The sequence below is a fragment of the Paralichthys olivaceus genome, chromosome 1 (assembly GCF_024713975.1).
Source record: "Paralichthys olivaceus isolate ysfri-2021 chromosome 1, ASM2471397v2, whole genome shotgun sequence".
NCBI lineage: Eukaryota > Metazoa > Chordata > Actinopteri > Pleuronectiformes > Paralichthyidae > Paralichthys > Paralichthys olivaceus.
The window spans coordinates 28,005,472-28,025,675 of NC_091093.1; positions in this window are offsets into that span (position 1 = coordinate 28,005,472).

Below are 20,204 nucleotides of genomic sequence, written 5' to 3' on the forward strand. Positions count from 1 at the left end.
CAAAAGAGAGGAGCCTGGTAGAAGTCTCCATCTTGAGAGCAAAGCTTCGGTGATATGGCACCATGAGCTCTTTATACAGTGGAGTCTGGTCAAAGGCTTCGTACATAAGAAGAATTTAGATTTCTATTGGAAATTCTAGAGGGGACGTAGTGGGGGCTTTGTAAAGACTTATTAGGGTATTTGATAATAAGGAATTACAAACACACACAGACTGTGCATCTTTTGGATCCTAACATGAAGCAGGTGGAAGAAGTCCGTCCCTGAGAGTTGTTTTAAGCGCGAGGTAAAGAACACATCCGGTTCTAAAATAGCTCCAAGGTTCCTCTCAGCAGAACTGGAGGCCAAACCCCTAATTGTACTTTATACACTCCACTTCACACCAGCAGCTCTTTTCACATCGTTTCTTTGATACTTCAATAAACTGAACTGGTGATTATCATCATGTGTGTGTGTGGACTCGCTCTTCTCTTACAGGCCTCAGCCAAGTTTGTAGTGTAGCAGCATCGTGGCACAAGGTCTTGCCGGCACATTTGGCTCCTTCTATCGCAGCCATAATCAAACCTGCCTCCCCTTAATTTGCTTGGCACAGCTTTTGGCAGAATATTAAAGCCACTAGTGGACAAAAGTGTAATTTTTGTTGAAATTCTACCTTCAACCAGGTCTCCATAGGAAAGTTTCAGTGATAACAATGTGTTTTGTGCCATCTTTCAACATTTGTCCCAAAAAGAAAATGTTGTGTAATTCTAGGTATCGGTAATCATACAGTTTTAGTTTTTCTGAATGCAACGTAATGATGATTATGGACTCCTGCGATCGACTTTGAAATCCACTGAGGTCCTTTGCAGGTTGTTTGATGGAAAAATGAGAAACAGCAGGAAATGCACGAGCTTCAATTTGCACAGATACATTCAGAGAAAACCACATTTACATTGCACCAACAGGAAGAGTCAACGCATCTGTCTTGAAATTAATGAGCTTGAAGTTGAGTTTTCTGTTGAACATTCAAACATAATAAAGTATTTTTTTTTTTATTTATTCCACCGTATAAACCTGGATCTTCAATGTTCAGAGCAAGATGCGGTTGCAACGTGCTTGTCATGGTATTTGTGTTGAATATTGTTCAATGATAAACTGGCAAACAAACAACTTAAAAGATTTTTGTGTTGTGCCTCGGGGGCAGAAGTTGGAAGAGTGTCCTCCTGTGCCCTTTGTACGGACGTGGAGAACCAATGGATGCATTTTGTGATGCGATGGAGAGGCACTTGCATGGTCAGAGCAGTGAGTGGCAAGCTGTCTCTGGAGGAGTCATGCCACATTAGTCTCCCGGGGAGGGATGCAGCACTGTGACTCCCAAAGCTTCAGTCCATAGCTGAGGGGCAGGGATGTGTGGTGAGGGGAAACAGCTGAATCACCTCACCAGGCTGTGGAAATTCTTAATCTGCACCCTTCTTCAGATCTGAAAATCATCCACCTTCCTAAATCATCGCAGGTATTTGGGCAACCAGTTATGATTGGCAAATTAATTTTGAAGGAAAAGATGATTGTGACCAGATTATTTTTCCTTTCCGTGTATTGAGGAAGTGTGAATAATGAACATCTATGGTAGGAGCCAAATACCGAATGTTTTATTAAATGTTTACGTGAACTTTCAGAACAACATCCATTTGTAGAGGGTGAAGCGTCAGTGAAGCATGTGTTAGAAAGTGCTTTTTTTCTTTTCCAGGTTTCAAGGCAAACAGTTCATCCTCGTGCTTCTTCAGAAAAGCACTGCGTGGCGGTTTTATCCATGACAACACGAATATCCCAGCCAGCATTGTGCGATAGACCAGCATTCACCCTGTCGTCTTTGATTACTACTTGTGTGCTTTTTCACTATGAGCACCAACCAGAGCTGCGGACGCCTGCCTGCTTGTCGTCGCTCAAAGTGACAGCTTGACTTGTGTTGTTACTTGCGTAGTCGACAACAAGCTTACAGAGCCGACAGTGGTTGCCTGAAGAGAAGTTACAGTTGCACCACCAGCACCTTTCTGAAGAGTTCCAATTGAAGCATTTAATAGTATATGAACGTAAGAGTTTCCACTGTAACACATGTGCTGCATGTTGATTTTGGTGAGGGGTCACTCACCCTCTTTTACGCAACAGCCTCTGCAGGGAGTGGAGCTCTAACGTCTGACTGTTTCCCAAACTGTCTCACAGCGGGATCTTTTTATGGTATTTGATGCGCTCTTCTCCATAATTCATGTCCTCCTGGTGAGAGATCCCTTAAGTTGCTGTCTCAAAAAGCCCTGTTCATGGTGCTGTCTTGAGTGTGTGCTCGTAATCTATATACTCCGTCCATCTGTGCTGCTTTTTTTTCTTCAGATGTTTGCAGCAGTGCTGTTTGGAACAAATCTGTCGTGCGTTCCCAAGAACACATTTAGGTTCAGTGTGGGGCAGTTATATTGTTTTTTTTTAGGCTGCATCTATACTAACACATTTAAACAGCATTCTAAGACTCTGCCCAGACGAGTGTTTTAGCTCTGTATCGCATAAAATCCACGTCCTTGCTGTTTCACATGACCATTCATGTACACTGGGCATGGCAGTGTAAACAGGAACCAGGTAAGTTAATTGCTTGGTTACAGAAAATACCACGAATGAGAAACAAGCAATGATGAAAATTATGAGCAGGGGTTTATTTTCCTGAACCAACAATGGAAATGGAAACATGGAAATGATCTCAGTTTCTTTCTGTCCGTAGTACAACACAGTGGCGAGTTTTCATAGTAATAAGTACTGCAGGTGTAAATGTAGCAGTGATGCATCTTCAAAACTAAAATGTACCAGGGTGGATGGAGCGTTAGGACAATTGCCTAAAATGAAATACCAAAATTAAAAGTCTGCTTTAAAGTAAACTACTCCTTGACTAACCCTCGATCCTCGAACAATGGCTTCTGAGCTTCAGACAACAATGAGTGAAATGATGAGCCTTTCAGAGCTGACACCAAGTACTCTGTTCATTAACTCACTCAGTCACTTTCATTTCGCATCCTTTTATGCAGCAGATCAAGTAGTTTCCAATCAGTACAATTTGATCTAAACAAAGAAGCAGCGGTAGTCTCCTCAGTGCAGAATATGCATGTGCTTCGGTTTAAGAGCTAAAGAGCACTGATTTCCCCACTTTGCCAAAATACACTCTCACCATACACCATCAAGATTAATCACTGATTGGGTGAAGAACAGAAAGAGAATTAGTAACAAATGGAGATTTAGTGAAAGAAAAGAGCCACATGAGCTCAAAGGTAACGGGGAATTCGATTTCTGGGGCATCACTTATGAGTACACGCTCACTCCAGATTATACGAGTACATTTTGAAAATAGATTTACCTGAGGAGGTGATTTGTATTTGATGAGTCATTTAGTCCCACGCTCCAATGTTCCAGCTTTTCACTCTCACAAAATCAACATGAGTCCCAATACTGAAAGCTCATTTTAATTAGTCAATCTGAGTTCATTACTTCAGGAATGTGTCTCATTTCTCTCAGGGCGATGACGTTGCCATATGATCGCTCGTCCTAATGTCTCTCTCCCCACCTCAGTGGTTTTGCCGTATGAACCGCTGTCCCCCACGGACTCTAAGGTACGCGTGGTGCAAAATGGAGACCTAATTGGAGATGATCGCTGACAGAAGCTTCAGCCACAGGGTCCCTTAATGATCCAGGCGGCACTCGGATCAGAGCGAGCCCCTGCACTACCTATGAAAGGCATTTAGAGCAGATGACAGCAGAGCGAGCCCTGTTGTGGGACTAAGGGGCTACAGCCATGTTGTGCTCGGAGTCTCGCGGGTCGGGAGAGAGGGATGGATGGAGGGAGAGTGGGGGGGGAAATGCAGGAGGAGAGTGGAGTCTCTTTGACAGATGAAAGCAGGCTGGAAATTGAAGTGATGGGAGCTCAGATGTCATGAAAGAAAATGTTGGCCTGTTCTGATGTGGGATGTAGAAGCTTCGTCTAATAGGAGGAGACAACTTTTTACATGCTCCATTTACTAAAAAGCTCGAATCGTGCACCAAGCATGCAAACGCAAAAAAAAAAAACTCACTTAAAAATGGAATATTTATCATATTTCTCGCCAGATCTACCCACAACTCAGCAACAGTGTGTTCATTGTCTATGCACCAGGACACAACACGGGTTTGTACTGTTTGTGTGACTGCCATCGTTACATCACAGTGGGTAGTGTGCCATTTTTATCCGCACGGACTCCATGGCAACAGAGCCATGTGTTTTTTTTCTCAGCTGTTGTACATTACATCACAGAATATCTCAATTGTTTGTTCTTCGGATTTCAGTAAAATACATTTTCTGATCACTGTTACACGGTGGGAAGTTGCTGCGAAATACTCCATGTCGCTCTTTGTGCTGCTGCGGTTTCAATATGGACCAGAGTAAAAGGTGAGCCACCACAGAGACACTTACACTTTCCCTTTCTTAGATCTACAACAGAGACAACAATGACTTTGCAGGCAGACGCATTCAACCACATGCACTTCCCAAAAACCCAGTGAGACCTTGTGACAGTGAGATCCTGACCCAGGTCTTTAATTTCACCGTATATGACAAAACTGACAGTTTAATCCCCGGAGGCCAAATCGCCAAAAGGCTGGCTTGTCCAACCAGTGTCATTTCCTCATTGCCTCGGGCGTTGGGACGCTCGAGCTTCAAATTTCCCTCTTGTCAATGGGGCCGGAATAAATCAAACAGTCAATGCAGTCATCCATCATGTGAAGTTAAGTGAAAAGGTGACACTTTAATGAAACAACTGAAAGCGCCCTTTGGCTCTTTAGCTGTTGAATGATGACGAGAGATTGTCTGAAGACACATTTTCATCTTGCTGCAGCTTGAGTCTGGAACGTTGTGTCTTCAGGTCGCGCAAACAGGTAGTTTCAGACCAGTGCAGCTGTCTCTATGCTGCACCCACTTTCCGTGGGAATGATGCGCGGTACCCAGATCCAACCGGTCTCTAACATGACAAATAAACTGAAAACACCCAGAAAGCTTTTTCACTTTTATTTTTAGACATCTTTGAACCTCAGTGCTGAGTGCTGCTAACAAATATCACCCATGTCAGCAGCAAAGCACAGGTTGAACCCTGGATGTTCGGGGCACCTTGCCCCTTTCAGAGTGCATAACTTCATGTTGAAATGGAGATCCAGCAGGGCCGGGAAGACGCTCTGCACCACCAGCTTCGCTCCATCAGCCCCGAGCTCGAGCTCTGGGATCGTTAGCCGTTGCTTAAACTGAGCCGTTTTTCCCAGAGGAAAGTTTACAGAGAGTTTGCTTTTTATCTAATCCCGTAAACAAGGTCTTCGCCATCAAGACGACACCTTTTGACAAAAACAAATTCAAGAGTTATTTGCCCTGCTCATTAGCGATTAACAAGTTCTGTCATCTTTGTACAGCTGCATTTAAACAAGAAGCCCCTTTCAGTTGTTTTCCAGCGTGCACAATTACGTGATTCCCCAGCTGCTCAGCCTGAGACAGTGAGGTGGCTTACATACAAATAATACCAGTGGAGCTGAGTGTATTAGCAGCAGATACTTGTGCATGCATCTCTTAAGATGACACACTTCTCTAAAGGCCATTTATCATCCAGTTTAGTATCTGTTCTCCGTCATTTTGCTGCATACACATACATAGAATCTTTGAATGCTATCTTTGAATATGTTTCTGACCCTGAATAACACGGCGACCGGGGGTTTAGGTGTTATTCTCACATCTTGAGACAAACTAATTAAGCCGAGCAGGTTAAAAAGATGAAAGTGCTAAATCATCTGCTGCATTTAGGGCAAATATCGCCTTCTTTCAGGAGTCTCGTGTGAAAGTTTTACGTAGTGGAAATGGGTCATGTGTGCTTCAGGGTGAGTCTGGAGGGATTATGATTTTAATAAATTAATCAGATCTTGTGACACTGCTGACCCCAATGTAACAAAGTTGGGCTGCAGCTTTTTAATATGCAGCTCTGAGCAGAGTTTATGGATTGTGCAGGAGGTGAAGGAGGTGAATGTATTCGCTGATTGCCTCATTTTACAGAGACAGACAGATTTAACTTCTACCTGGCAGGGTCAGTTGTGAGCTGAGATAACGGTACAGTGATGCCTGGGAATACAGTGAGTGATGCATTTATTTACAGGCGTTGAGTGGATGATATGAAGCAATGTTGCTTTTAATTCTATTTGAGGGAATGTGTGAGGAGTAATTTATCTGACTTTAGTTGTATTTGTTGTTCTGTTGCAGTGATGAGGAGTTACATGGGGGCAAGACCAAATGTACACTAGCCGTACAATATTTTTTCATACAAAACAATGCAGGCTTTCTAAATGTTTGCACATTTAACATGATCAACATTAACGTAACAGTAAGTTTAAGGTGCCCACGAGGCAAAATGTCTCCAACTGCAGGCACATAAATTCAGTTTCATGCATGTTCTGCAGAGAAAATGACATAAATGAATGTGCAAAATGAATTTAGTCATTTAAACAGCATACTATGTCGTACCGTGTGCTATGTTTTGAATACCTATTATGTTGCGTACTTCTATGTTCAGTCTACTTATATGTTTACACCGGGGATCAGACAGAAATGGCATTTCAATCCCGTCTATGTCGTGTACATGACTTGAAAATAATACAACCAATACAACCATTGCAATGAATAATATCAATATATTCATGAAATTACCTTTTCTGCAACATTTTTTTGGAATTTGAACCTTGATATAGCAATAAAATTATTAAAACTTCAAGTTATTTTATGCATTTGCCTTAAACGCAGTGTATTCTACTCTATCAAGTGCTTCAGTCAAATCAATAGACACAAAACAGAAACAGAATGCAATTCCACTTTCTATCTGGGGAACAGTTTTCCATTTAATAAATAAATGAGCATTGTGTGGAATCATTTTTCATCTTAGCTACGAGCACGCAGGCAGTAGTTTAGCGTCAGTAATCAATAAACAGTGCATTTATCCAAAATTCACTGTATGTGTCAGTTTTTATTGCCGCAGACAAACAGGAGGAACATTTTATTAAGCGTGCACCAAAACTTTCTCTGACAAACTCTGCTTCTGTGCGTTTCACAGCGTAAACTCAATTTGTTGGATGCAAATGTTAAGCTACGAGCTCTTAGGGATGTAACTGGAATATATCACGCCATCTGTCATCTCCTAAAATGAATGGCTACACAAATACTCATATTCGGTCATGTCTGAGGGAACAGAGGAGCAATAACCTTTAAATTCAAAACGTTAGAAATTGGCTTTCTTTTCTTCAAGCGTTAAGTAACAACCTGGTCCCAGTGTTAAAGTTGGTTAAATTGCTCCATGTTTTCTTGAATGTCAGTTAAATGTCATGAATGAATTCTGCATGACTGACTTTTCATGATTTAGATTCCTGGGTTTGCAAAACCTGGGGGTTCTCTTTGAATTCAGCCATATTCCTTTGAATAGCATTGCCACTAAATGGGTTCCTCTGAAAGTACAACTCAAGGTTATGCATTTTCTAAATCGTGTTTGTTTACGTCGCCGACACAAAGGCTAATTCCAGAGTCCATTTGTTATCAGAAAGTGCCTTGATTGGTTTATTACGTGGATCTGAGCCTCACCTCCAGTGCGGCTTTGCTAAATGTCCGGAGCCAGCAGACCAGCCGAGCCCTCCGTTCTGTTTTGGGTTTGATTAAGGAGGTCACCTTCAGCTCAGAGGAGGATAACTATAAAGGACTTTTCCTGTATCCTGCCTTATACGCAGCATTAATTCCCTCTGCCACTCTAAAATTGCCGTTAGCGCATCTCTGAAGGTGCAGAAACAGTTTGGACACCAGTTTGTTTTCCTGTTTCTTCTCTGTCCTCTTCCCTCTTAATGGAGCTTTTTCCTCATGGTTGCACTTTTAGGTGTTAACGTCTTCAAATAAAAGAGAATCACAGAAAATGAATGTAATTGTTTCGGTAATTTAATTGGCCAAGAAACTTTTCTTTGATGAAACGTTTACTCCTCATTCCTCTTGGATTAAGAACATTTATTATGCGCACTAATCTAATCTGGTGAATGTTCTATAACGGCTCTTCTGTTGCATATACTGCGGGAAAGAAAATCATATTTTCCCTGATTACTTTCATCCTTAGTGGATCATCGTAAACAGATGTACAGTGAAGGGCTTATCTGCAGAATAAGGCTGTGGGGGCGTGTGGTGGGTGTATTTTTTTCCACTCAGTGAAAAACAATCATTCTCTCTCCTGACTGAAGCAACAAGCTAAATGAAGCTGAACCACAACAGCACAAGCTACATTTCAAATGACATTAATGGGCCGTCGCGGTAATGATGCACGGTTTCCGGAGCCATGTTTTGTTTTTGTTGTTTGTTTCCGCCATTGTTTACTTTTTCAAATGACAAATTCTCACACCTACACGCAACAACGCAGGCCATTTCTCACCGACACCGAAAACAAAGGGGCTCGTGGTAAAAATGACACACACACGAGCGCGTCCGCCACCAGGTAAATACAACTCATTAACACTATAGAAACATCACGGTTAAAAGATGCTATTGTTGGGAGGAGACAGGTTTGCATGGGGCATAAATTCCCCTCATTAGTAAACAAAATAAGTAATTTTAGGAGCGACGTTGTGCATTTTGAGTTTCCTTAATGTCTGTGTTGCCATTTCAGTGTCCTTTCAGCTCTAATGCTTTTCCACAAAGTCGTCCACAGTCACAGAAGTGCTGTGACACATTAAAGATGTAAAAAACTCCTTTGGAATGTTAAAGAACCAAATGAGAGAATCACTGTGGAGACGACACACAGACAATACTGCAAAAGACTAAAGATAAAGAAGACAGACAAGTAAGATTACTCATCCCGTCATTCCTCATATCACGTCATTGTATTTCAAAAATAACTTACACACACACAAGTTTTTTCTAATCAGTCATCTTCTTATCACAACAACTCATTTACTACTGCGACTACTTGTGTGACTGTCGTCTGATCTTCTACCTCTCGTGGTCACGTTTAGTCGAATATAAATATTGGTTTGAAGAGGAGGATGTCGACCTCAGGTGTCTTTGCTCGATTCCCCATGCTGTTTAAAAACAAAATGCTTTCGAGGTGTGACACGTTGTTGATGCATTGCTAGAAAACCACCGAGGAAAACAACTAAATAACAAACCTTTTGCATTATTAAGTCTTATCTTTCACTACCTGGCAAATCCGCCAGTAGGAATCCTTCAAGTTGCAAGTGCAGCCGTAATTTAAAATAAATGAGAGAAGGTACTCTGATTGGTTTATTGCATGTTATACCCATTATATACCCGCAGTTAATTAAGAGACTCAATCCAATCATTTTCTTCCACTCGACTGCTGCATGTCTGTGTTTTCTAGTGGATTCCTACACACCCCGGTGCTTCATGCACTTACAGGCCTCTATCGTCAGGATCTGAGTGCATGGTCGTAGGTGGATGGCACAATCACATTCTGCCGCCTCAACACAGCCAAGACCAACACCAGCATGCTTCGATAGGGACACGTGCTTTTGCTATTTAAACTAGCAAAGACACCCAACTTGGCACAGAGTTGCACAGATTGGCACTGCTCGTCTGCTTTAAAATAGAATCTATATTGTGTAAAAAGAGCTCAGAGTTTTTGATTTCTGTTGAAGACTGTCTCTTACTTTCCCTTCATGGTATGCTGCAGCTCGTTAGCAGCTTATTTGGTTCAAAATCTGCATGTGTGTAAATTAATCCGGTGCAAAAGCTTTGTTGTGTCTGTGTCTCTTCTTTAAATGTTACCTTAACACCTCGCGTTTTAACACAGAGAAAAAAAAAAAACGTTCCTGCTTTGATGAATTGTCAAAATAAGCAAATTCGACCTGAAAAACCATTCCAATTACTTTCTTTTCTCCAGTGAGTGTCACGACTTTTGAAATGAAAAATAGCGAATACGCATATAATTGAGGAAATACTCTCCCCCACCGAATAAATAAAGCCACCGCTCGTCGAGATTGACGTGTTAATATGACTCAGTGTTTGTGCATTTGAATAAATATCAGCAGACCCTCATTCCACACGCTCCCGGCAGATCAGAGCACACGGTATAGCCCTACTGTTGGTTGTACAAACATGGATTTGTTTACATGTGGGATGCGGGAGGCTGGATAATTTGATGAGATACAGGCTTCACGCTCAATGAATGATGAGATTTTTATGAGATTGCCGCGAGTTGACCTTCAGCGGAGAGAGCGAGAGGTTGGTTGGAGCCGTGCCGGTTCCGCCCGTCATCTGATCGTTCCCAGGAGATTTTGGTTTGTTGACTCATTTGACTTTGTTGTGTTTCGCTGTACGGCTCAGAATAGCTGAGCAAATTTGTGTAGCGTCATTATGAGGTGATGTGAATGTTCTGGGAGAGTTGCTCCATCCATCTTTCATCACAGTCTGGTGATGGTGGATGAGGGATTGATCGGACGATCGGCACGAGTCACCCTGTGAGTGATCAATGGGTTTTCAAAATTACAGCAAGAGAGCGAGAGAACCATCAGAGAATAATGGCTGAAAGAAATAATCATAAAAAGGGTGAGTATCTGTTGCTTCAAGCTTGACTCAGTCTTAAATAAACTGCCTGGCCTCACACTCAAGTTGGCTTCGATTATGCATTTAATTGTGAACTGGAACTCAGCACTTTGTACTTTGAAGTAAACTAAATTTTGCCAAAAGCCCCGTTAAATAAGTTTGACTCATCTCACAACATCAGGTGTGTTTTCTTAAACCGTGGTTATCTGACACAGCTTGAAATAAAAAAAATACAGGTTAAACACATTATCAGACCTTCGTTTAATGGGCCTTTTAAACATGCTAAGGTCGTATCTGTGAGGTCAAAAGTCTCCGGGCGCATGTCAACAGTCTCCTGTGCATAAAATTTAATTATGCTTTTTAAGTTCATTTTCAGTTTTCACACTTTTCCTCCTGAGCGTAGTGCCAAGAAATTACATCACCGCCCTGTTAGAGATAAAACATAAAGTGGCTGTGGACAAGTGAGCAGAGGTCAAACAGAAACCATAAACCAGGAGCCATCATCCACGATTATCATAAGAAAATATGTTGTGGGGTATAAAGCCAGGTAAGACGAGACCAAAGACAGACATTTGACCAATCGGAACAAAGTGGGCGAGCTGACCAATCAGAGCAGAGGAAGGGGTTGCCTTAAAGAGACAGGAGGAGAACTTTCTCTCCGTGGCAACAGGCATATATATATAATAATCCCTTTTTTCACTGTGTTTTCTTAGCCTAAGCTTTTTACAGTTTATTACATTTTTCTGTACAGTCTTAACTTGCGCGTGTTTCCATTTAGGCGTCCACAGACTTGCTCCACACAAAATGTCTTTGTGCTCGCGCTGCGACCATAAAGATCTGAAAACCAAGTGTTTCACACTGAGGCTGAAAAGAGGAGCTGCAGCATGTGATGCGTTTTCTGAACATTGGAGCCTGTAAACAGTTTCAAGTAACGACACGATGAATGTGAGCAGAATATGTCGCCTTCAGAGAACTGCAGCGTGGAGCTTTTTTTTTCAGCTGAGGTGTGCAGTGAAAAAAAAACAATCATGCGCATTATGATGCAATGCATCAAACAACATTTTCTTTTTGTTATTTGTCGTATAAAATCCTCAAAGTTGTTGCACAGTGTTGAGAAAAGCGAAACCATATCCCTGCCGCCTCATATGTAAATCTCTGCAAATCACCGGTGTGATCGGAAAACAAACGGAGAGAGGGAGAGACGGAGGCAGAGGAGGAGCGAGGGGACGTTCTATCATTGTCTTCCGTTGCTCCGTGTTGTTCTTTTTGTATCTCTGCCGCTCTCCTGGATCACTCACCCTGGAAGGAGGGATCATTGACCTCTGCTGGGGTTTCTCTTTAAAAACACGCTAAATGAGTCATGTGAATAAATAAATAAGCTCCTCCGTGTGACACGCAGTCGAGCCGCTGTCCTTGAAGGTCTGGGCGGTTGGCCTGAAGAGACAGAGGAGGCTGATCAGACCTTGAGAAGATCCACAGTGACAGCACATCAGTGCGAGGCCTCTTCGCCAACATCCCCCCTCATTACCGCACCGTCACTCTGTAAGTGTGCAGACATGCATGCTAGTAAACACACACATACACACGCCTGTACGCAGGAACACGCCCGTACACACACACACACACACACACACTTAGTGAGCAGTTCTTTATGGAGATTGACTATGTAGGGCAGCCTCCTTCACTGTGTGCAGCGCTGACATTGACACATGGTTACAGAGGAGAGTCGCTCCCTCGCAGGGTTGGTTCAGGGTTTATTTTAGGCCCGTGGGTTTCATGGAGCAGAGTGGCTCAGTCCTGAAGGGGTTGGATGTGTGAGAGTGGGGGGGTAGCCTGTGTGTGTGTGTGTGTGTGTGTGTTTTTAACTTGTTTAAAAGATCCTGACTGAAGCACTGAATGTTCAGCTCTGCTAAATATTGAATTCCCTCCAATTAAATCCGTAAATCCAACTTTAGATTTTGCCTCATCAAACTGACAGTGTCCTGGTACTAGAATTTAATACGATACTGTAGATTTGTGGTAATTACAGATGACGATCAAGAATGAATTGAGGCTGTTCATCGAGGGTTCACCTGCGTTCAGTCGGCTGTGGCTCAGGAGGGTCGTCTACTATTGTGGTTTGATCCCCGGGTTCCTCCAGTCTGCACTCGGCACTATTTATTGTTCATACAAGCAAAAACCCAAAAGAAATCCAAGTCACACATCGTTCTTTTCACCCGAGGATCCGAGAACATGCACTGAACCAAACATATAAAGAGTGAAGGCGTTTATTCCCATATTAGCTTTGCTGGTTTAATCAGCATCAGATCATTATCAAGTAAATTGCAGAGAGATGTTGTGCTCATAAACACGCAAACAGACTGAGGCGCTGTATTTACATGAGCCATCATATGTTAAGGTTCTTTCCACAGCACATTCACAGTGTCAGTCAAGTCAAATGATTGATTATATTCAAACTGAAACAGAAGTAATGAGCTGACATGGTGTAGTAATAGTTTTATCACAGTTATTTAAAGCACACAGTGCTGATTGTTATTATCCGAAATATCTTAATTTGAATGTATTTCTATTCCTCCTGTAAAGCACTCGGAGTTGCCGCACGTCTGAATGGTGGCGTATAAATAAACATTCAAGGCCCTGCCTTAACTGCTCTTTAGGTTTCCCTGCGGGAGCTCTTGCTTTGTGTGGGCGGTGGGTTGTGAGTGTGTATTTGAGAGCAGCGCTGCAAAACTGCAGGCATGAAAAGATCAACGGTGGAATGACAAATACTGAAAACAGACCGTAGTTGCATTGGGAGAAAATGTGGGAAGAGATGAGCCCCCGAGAGAAAATAACCAATCAATCAAACACCAATTTCAATTTGGGACCCTTTTTAAACATAGCAGGATCGTTATCGACCGGCCTCACTCTGTCATATCGTCTTTACATCGATTTCAAACTGTACAAACAGCTGTGAATATGTTACAGTCTTAAAATGTGTTTTTGCAGGTTCGAGCCGTGCTGCCTCCGCTCTGCCTCATCAATAACGCTCCCATACAAACTCACTGCGACAAATTAGATTCCAACAAAGCACGGCGTAGATCATGAATGACTTGACACAGTCATTGTGGTGTGGCCCATCAGTCAGATGGTCATATTATAACAGTACGGCAGCAAAGAAGACGTTATTATTCATCGGCTGTCAGACATTCAGCAGCACAGAGCACAAACGTGTTCTGACCACCGAGCCGTGATTTGTACGTTAACCTGAAAGAGACTCGAGTTGCTGGGTTTGTCTCCGGCTCCGAGTATTCATCGACACGAGGATCATTGAAATAATTTGTGAAAGAACGCAAAAGATTTCCTCCAAACTTAGGGATGGGCCTCAAAAGAACACATTTCATTTTGGTGCAGATGGTTTTTGCTTTGAGGGCATTTCTCAACATTTCTGTAAAATTTTAAGGGAAAAATGCACAAATTCTTATTTTCCACTGTTAAGACTGATGTTTAAATGAATAATTTAAGCTAGCAGACCACTTTAATTAACTGCTGCTTATTGCAATAGATGCTTCAGTAGTGTGTACAGTAAAATGAAAAAATTGTTGTAGCATGTAATTTATAAATATATATAAAGTCCATTCGTCTGTTAGCCATGTTGTTTTGAATGCTGCAGCAGGGCAGGAGTTAATCCCAGCTGTTTAAGTGGGAAGTGTGCACCCACTATATATCTACAACATATGTTTATGAGTCAAACTTTCAGTATTCTTTTACTTTACAGGTATAACAATTTAAATTCACATTCAATTAAATTAAAAAAAACTTTTCCTCCGAAAACAAATGGCTTTTTTTCTACTTCTCAGTGTTTTGAGAATAAAGTATATTTTTCACAGCAGCGTCAGCGCTAATGCAAAACTTTATTCAATAACCGATGCCTCCATTGACTGAAAGTCGGGTGACTGTGCAAAGCTAACTTGAATATTTTCCTAGGAAATGAAACCGAAGCATCATTAATGTCACTGAACCAATCTGTTAATTATTTATCACTATTATTATCATCATCATCATCGTTATCATCTCCTATCACCAGCCGCTGCTCGTTCCCTTTAACTATGAAGATGATCTTGGCCCAAATTTAAATAAGAGCTGTTAGCTGCTGATACTCGAGACTAATTACAGCTCGTGTGTTTTCATCCTGTTAATGGGGGCAGCGGATAAATGAGCGTCTGCAAAGAGGACCTCGGACTTTTAGTTTTACCTCCTGAGAGTTTCACTGGCAACTATAACAACCTGGATGTGAGCATCTTTTAACCCTTTTTATTTTGCTTATATTCATTTCATGATACTTACACCACTATTTGTATTATTTTTCATTAGTATTCTTTCCGCCCACTCTCTGCTCGTGTTAGTCTCTGAATTGAAATCGGATTTGAAGGAAGTGGGATTACTTTCTTTTAAAAAATGATAATGCCTCTTGTTCTGTACTTGTACGATGCCATAATGTCTAGCCTCAATAAAACATTGGAAAAAGCTGAAGATCCGTGAAATTACAATCTGAAAATGGTCTAAAAGACGAGAAAAATAAATAAAAAGAACACTATGCAAATGTAAAATAGAAAATACGAAAGACAAAATACATTTAATGAATGTAAGGACATTTTTACATATATAAAATAAGGCATTATTATTCAGTGGACTTATTGTGCAAATGAGAAATAAATAAATAATCAGCAGCTGCATATAAAAGCATCTTTGTTAAGTGATTGCATGGTGGAGCGATGGAAATTTCAATCAGTGACGGGGTGTAATGTGTGTCAGTTGCGTTTGTGGGTGTGTTGGAGCGTCGTGGTGTTTGTGTGTAACTGAACTAACGAAAATAAACTTAAACTTAAACCTTCAAAAATGTAGTAAAAGCCCGATTCTAAAAGGCAAAAAGGGTTCTGTAGTGAAAAAAATAACAAAGTAATATCTATCACCATGCGTGAATCTGAAAACAACAACGATGAACCGAGAGAAAGTAAAGACATTAATATAAGAGAGAGAATAAAGCACAGGGACATAAAGTTTTCAATAACCCACAGAATGTAGACTCAGAATATGAAACGGTTTGCAGCAGTGCACCAAAAATAGGAAAGTGTTGCAAAAAACCCCGAGACGAGCGCAAGAGCGTTCCCACTCGGGTAAACAAAAGAGAACTAGGTGGCCATCTTGAGATTTTTCTGGAACATTATAAATGTTTCATGGCAGAAGCAATTAATTCCTGTTTTGGAGAAGAGCAAATGCATTTCTATAAAAAGCTACGGTCCTGAGATATATGCGTCACTTTTGGCCTAGATTCTCTGTTTAGAAGTTTACCATAAAAGCAGAAGGTTTAAAAACTTCTTCACAACTGGGAAACTGTTTGGAGAAGATTCCGTCTGAAAAGTGTTTTAAATATGAGACGGAGGGGAAAACCAACCATTGGAACCAAGGATATAATCAGTGGTGTCATGTTTCCTTCTCTAAGCCTGTAATACTTTGTATGGACGGCAACACATCTGTGACAACAACAACACGCAGGCGGGGACGAGACACAAACAAAACAGCATTTGGATGAAAATAGTGCAGCGTGAGTGTTTGTCCTTCAATGTCAACGTCTCGACGAATAATCCCTGTGACAGCAAACATTCACCCGGCTGAAGTGTCCTTGAAAAGAAGCACTGGATCCCGGAGGCTGTGCACTGAAGACAAATTTCTCCTGTGGGGATTACAAGAGTATCTCACAAAAAAAAAAAAAAATTAAAGCAATGCGCCATCAACACGGTTGTCTGGGAAACCGTCGCAAAAGACGGAGGCTGAGGTGGAGCTGGAGGAATGATCGAGGTACGTGATGCAATACTTGCACACACAAAGACAGGTGAAGGTAAACAGGAAGGTGGATTTGTTTTGCCAGTGAAGATGTGGAAGTCGTGCAACTGGGGATGAATTGCTAAAGAAAGTATTGAGAGACGTTATATGTTGGGTTCAACCTGCGATGAGGAAACTAGAAGCAAAAGAGGAAATCGCTTGTAGAGAGAATAAACATGTTTCCGGGAGGACGAGGAAAAAGATGGTCGGAGAATAAATCTTTGAAAATGTAAAGACGTTGAGGCTGAGTTTATTATTAAATGTGTTGTCTTCTCTTGTTTTGTTTGATATAGTCTCAGATTCTTTTACACCAGAATCAGCAGAGATATGCAAGTTTTTTCAAACCGAAAAAAGGGGATGATTGACTTTAAAACTATCCCCTCCCCCAGTATCTTTCATCAAATCCTCCAACCAGAAGCCTCCAACTTAATTCTCCAGCGTCCCGTCTCCTTCATATCACCTAATTCATTGATGTTTGGGTCTATGCATCAATGTCCATCCCTCCCGTTCACAATAAATCAAATGTTATTGTAATGTGGTCACTCTCATTCATTTCTGTTTACGTGTTTTAGTCTTAAACCTAAAGAAGCAAAAACAAATCGTGCATTTCTGGAGGAATGCATATTAAAGCAGTTTTCCATGGTGGCAGCGATGCTTGGAAATATCCCATCACAACACAACATTGTTATTTCTCAGGGTTGATCAATTGATAAAGTCGACCTCAAAGTGAAGCCGATTCTTGAAGCCCCCGGAATCAACAAATGAGAGCAAACAAAACAAAATCAATGTATTACCTTCTCGGAGAAACACTGCAATACATCAAACAGGCAATGTACTAGATGAACAGGAATTATGTGTAAGTGGTTAAACCAGGGCGAGGATTTTAGATTAGAAAAGCAACTTGTGCTCCCAGCAGCCGTATGATATTTGACCTGTTGCTGTTTAGTCTCTGCCCCTCAATGCATCACGGGGAAGTTGCACAAATAAGCTCAGTTGCATGCCCGGCAGCGAGGATACGTCCTGCAGCTGCTGGAGCCGATTAGCGGCCACCTGTGTCCTCCAAGAATTCGGTTAATAAATTACAGCGGGCCACACAGCTAACGTCAGAAGTGTTAAAGACGCCAGTGGTGTTGGATAAAAATCCATAAAAATGACTTAATGTGCCATGAGGGAGTAGCTATGGTGGTTTTAGTGGATGACCATACATCACCCTCTATTCCTCAAATAATAGTTTCCACAGGCGACTGTGTGCCGACACAGTTCCTGAACGGCTGGACGGGATGTTTCAAAACACACAGGGTCGAGAGTTTGTTTTAAAGGTCGCGCCACGAAAAAATTACAAAGATATATTTAAAAAAAAACAAATGAAAACCTAATAATATGAAGACAACGTATCATCGAATTAAATCGATGGTCTGTGTTTAATTAATATAAGGTAACTGCAAACATGATCCCATTCATCTCCATTAAACTGGACAGGAGAGGAAATACCAGGAGTTAATGAAACTATCTGTACATCTCGATGTCCCCGGGGTGAAGAGAGGAAATGAGGGTTTAGGTAATTTGGTTAATTGACAATTTCAACCCTTTTAATAAATGAATGTTGGAGAGTTTGATCTGTGGACATTAATCTGTAATTATTTCAAAGTGATGGTGACTTTTGAAGGGACGTGAGATCCTGAGTGTGCGGCACATGCGGACTGACGGAAGGGCGACAGGCCATAGACGCCACTCGTTGATATTGTGGGGGCATCGGGAATGTGTTACTCTAGTTTGAGGGTGAACCATGTGTCACCTGTAACATGGACCAGATAATAAACACAAGACATATTCCTGCTCTCAGATGCTGAACATCTCGAATATGGATTTGAAATACAGATTTAATTTTTGTCATGAGACGAAGACTAAACGCTGAATCTCTTCGGATCCTCAGAATCATCATTGTTAGAGCAGCTGTGTAAACTACAGCAGGACTAAGATGTTTATTTTCCATTTTATCCATTTACGTCACGTTTATCATTCCCATAATTAAGGTTCTTTCATCTGTTTAAAAAAAAAAAAAACACCAGAGGGTCAGTAACAGATGGGAAGAAGACTTTTTTCTTCTTGTGCTTTTATGTGATTGATTTTCTCAGACAGAGATGTGGTAGTTTTTTTTGGGTTTTTTTTAATACGAAGCTGAAACATCTGTGGGTGCACAACATTTATTTATGGAGATTTTATTTGTTTGTGTTAAAGCACAGCTCACTGATTTTTATAAGGCTGGTGCAGGGCCTGTTTGAAACATGCTTGTAATCTCGTGAATCATTATCACGATTATCCATAATTCGATATTTTATTTAGTCATTCATTTCCATCATGCAATTTTCATTATGCTGCTTTATTATGACACAGTGATAATTGACCTTCTTTATTTCACGTCGTTCCAAAAATGTTCCTGCTCGTCCTTGATGATTGAAATTCAAATGATGCCTGTGATGTTTTCCAATATAATATGGAATTTCAAAGTTTTACAGAGATGTTATTGGAGACTAATATTACAGATTATGTAATTTATTATAAATAGGTTTATTTAAAGAAAGCTCGGCCTGTGTATCATTGCAATGATGGGACACAACAGTATTTCAAATAACCGCATCACAAAAGTGTATATCTGTTGAACTGAAGTTATGTGTTACATGTTTCATGTTAAGACACAAACTGAGGTCAAGTGTTGTTTGCTGTGGAGGAACTGGGCCGCATGGAGCCCTGAACTCAAACACACCCAACACTGATGAGATGAACTGGAACGCTGACGTCGAGACTCATCGCTCGGTGACCAACCTCACGAATGCTCCTGTGGCTCAATGAGAGAAAATCCTCTGCAGCTGAAATCAGCTTCCTCAGGAAACTGGAGATTGTTAGACTTGTTTTTAGAACGAAATGCTTTTGGCCATATGATGCTCATGGTTCACTTTATTGCTACACGTTACAGATGGAACCTAAAGTAAAATAAAAAAGGCGAAGTGATTTTGTCGAGTGATTTAAACCACAGAAATCCAGCCCTTTCTTTAAACCTGGTTCTTTTCAGATTCTCCTTCTTTAGCTCTGCTGTGGCTTCAGTCCTCCTCCTCTTCCTCCTCCTCCTCCTCCTCCTCCTCCTCCTCCGCACATTAAATCCAGCGCGGGTCTTTAACTTCGTTAAGCTGTGATATTCACGAAAGCCGATTTTTTTCTATATCCACACATTCAACCTTCATCACATTACAAATAGATCAGATTCAGGCGGTTGTAAATTCACCAACTCCGCCGGTGCTGTGGGGCGAGGGATGAGGCTAAAGCCTTCAGTGAGGTACGGTGTTTGAACAAAGCAGGTTTATTAGATTGTATGTGATACTGCAAAATGACTCGCTCTCCACATCCCACCCCGATGACATCATCCTGCAGCCATAAACACACCAGGATGACTTTCAAATCCAATCGGCTCTGCAGCGTAATATCACGATCCCGTGATGAAATGTAATATTCACTTAAGATATCACATACCAACACAGTGAAGTGGGCATTATGAAATTATTCATCTCACACTCTCTCTTTGTACACACACACACACACACACACACACACACACACATTCCACACACACATCTAGCTTTGATGGGAATATCTTTATTAATTTCACCTCCCCTGAAATCCAATTACTAATAGAATGGCGTTTTTTTTTTTACTCATTATATTTCATACTGATCGCTGCAGGTGAGAATCCTGC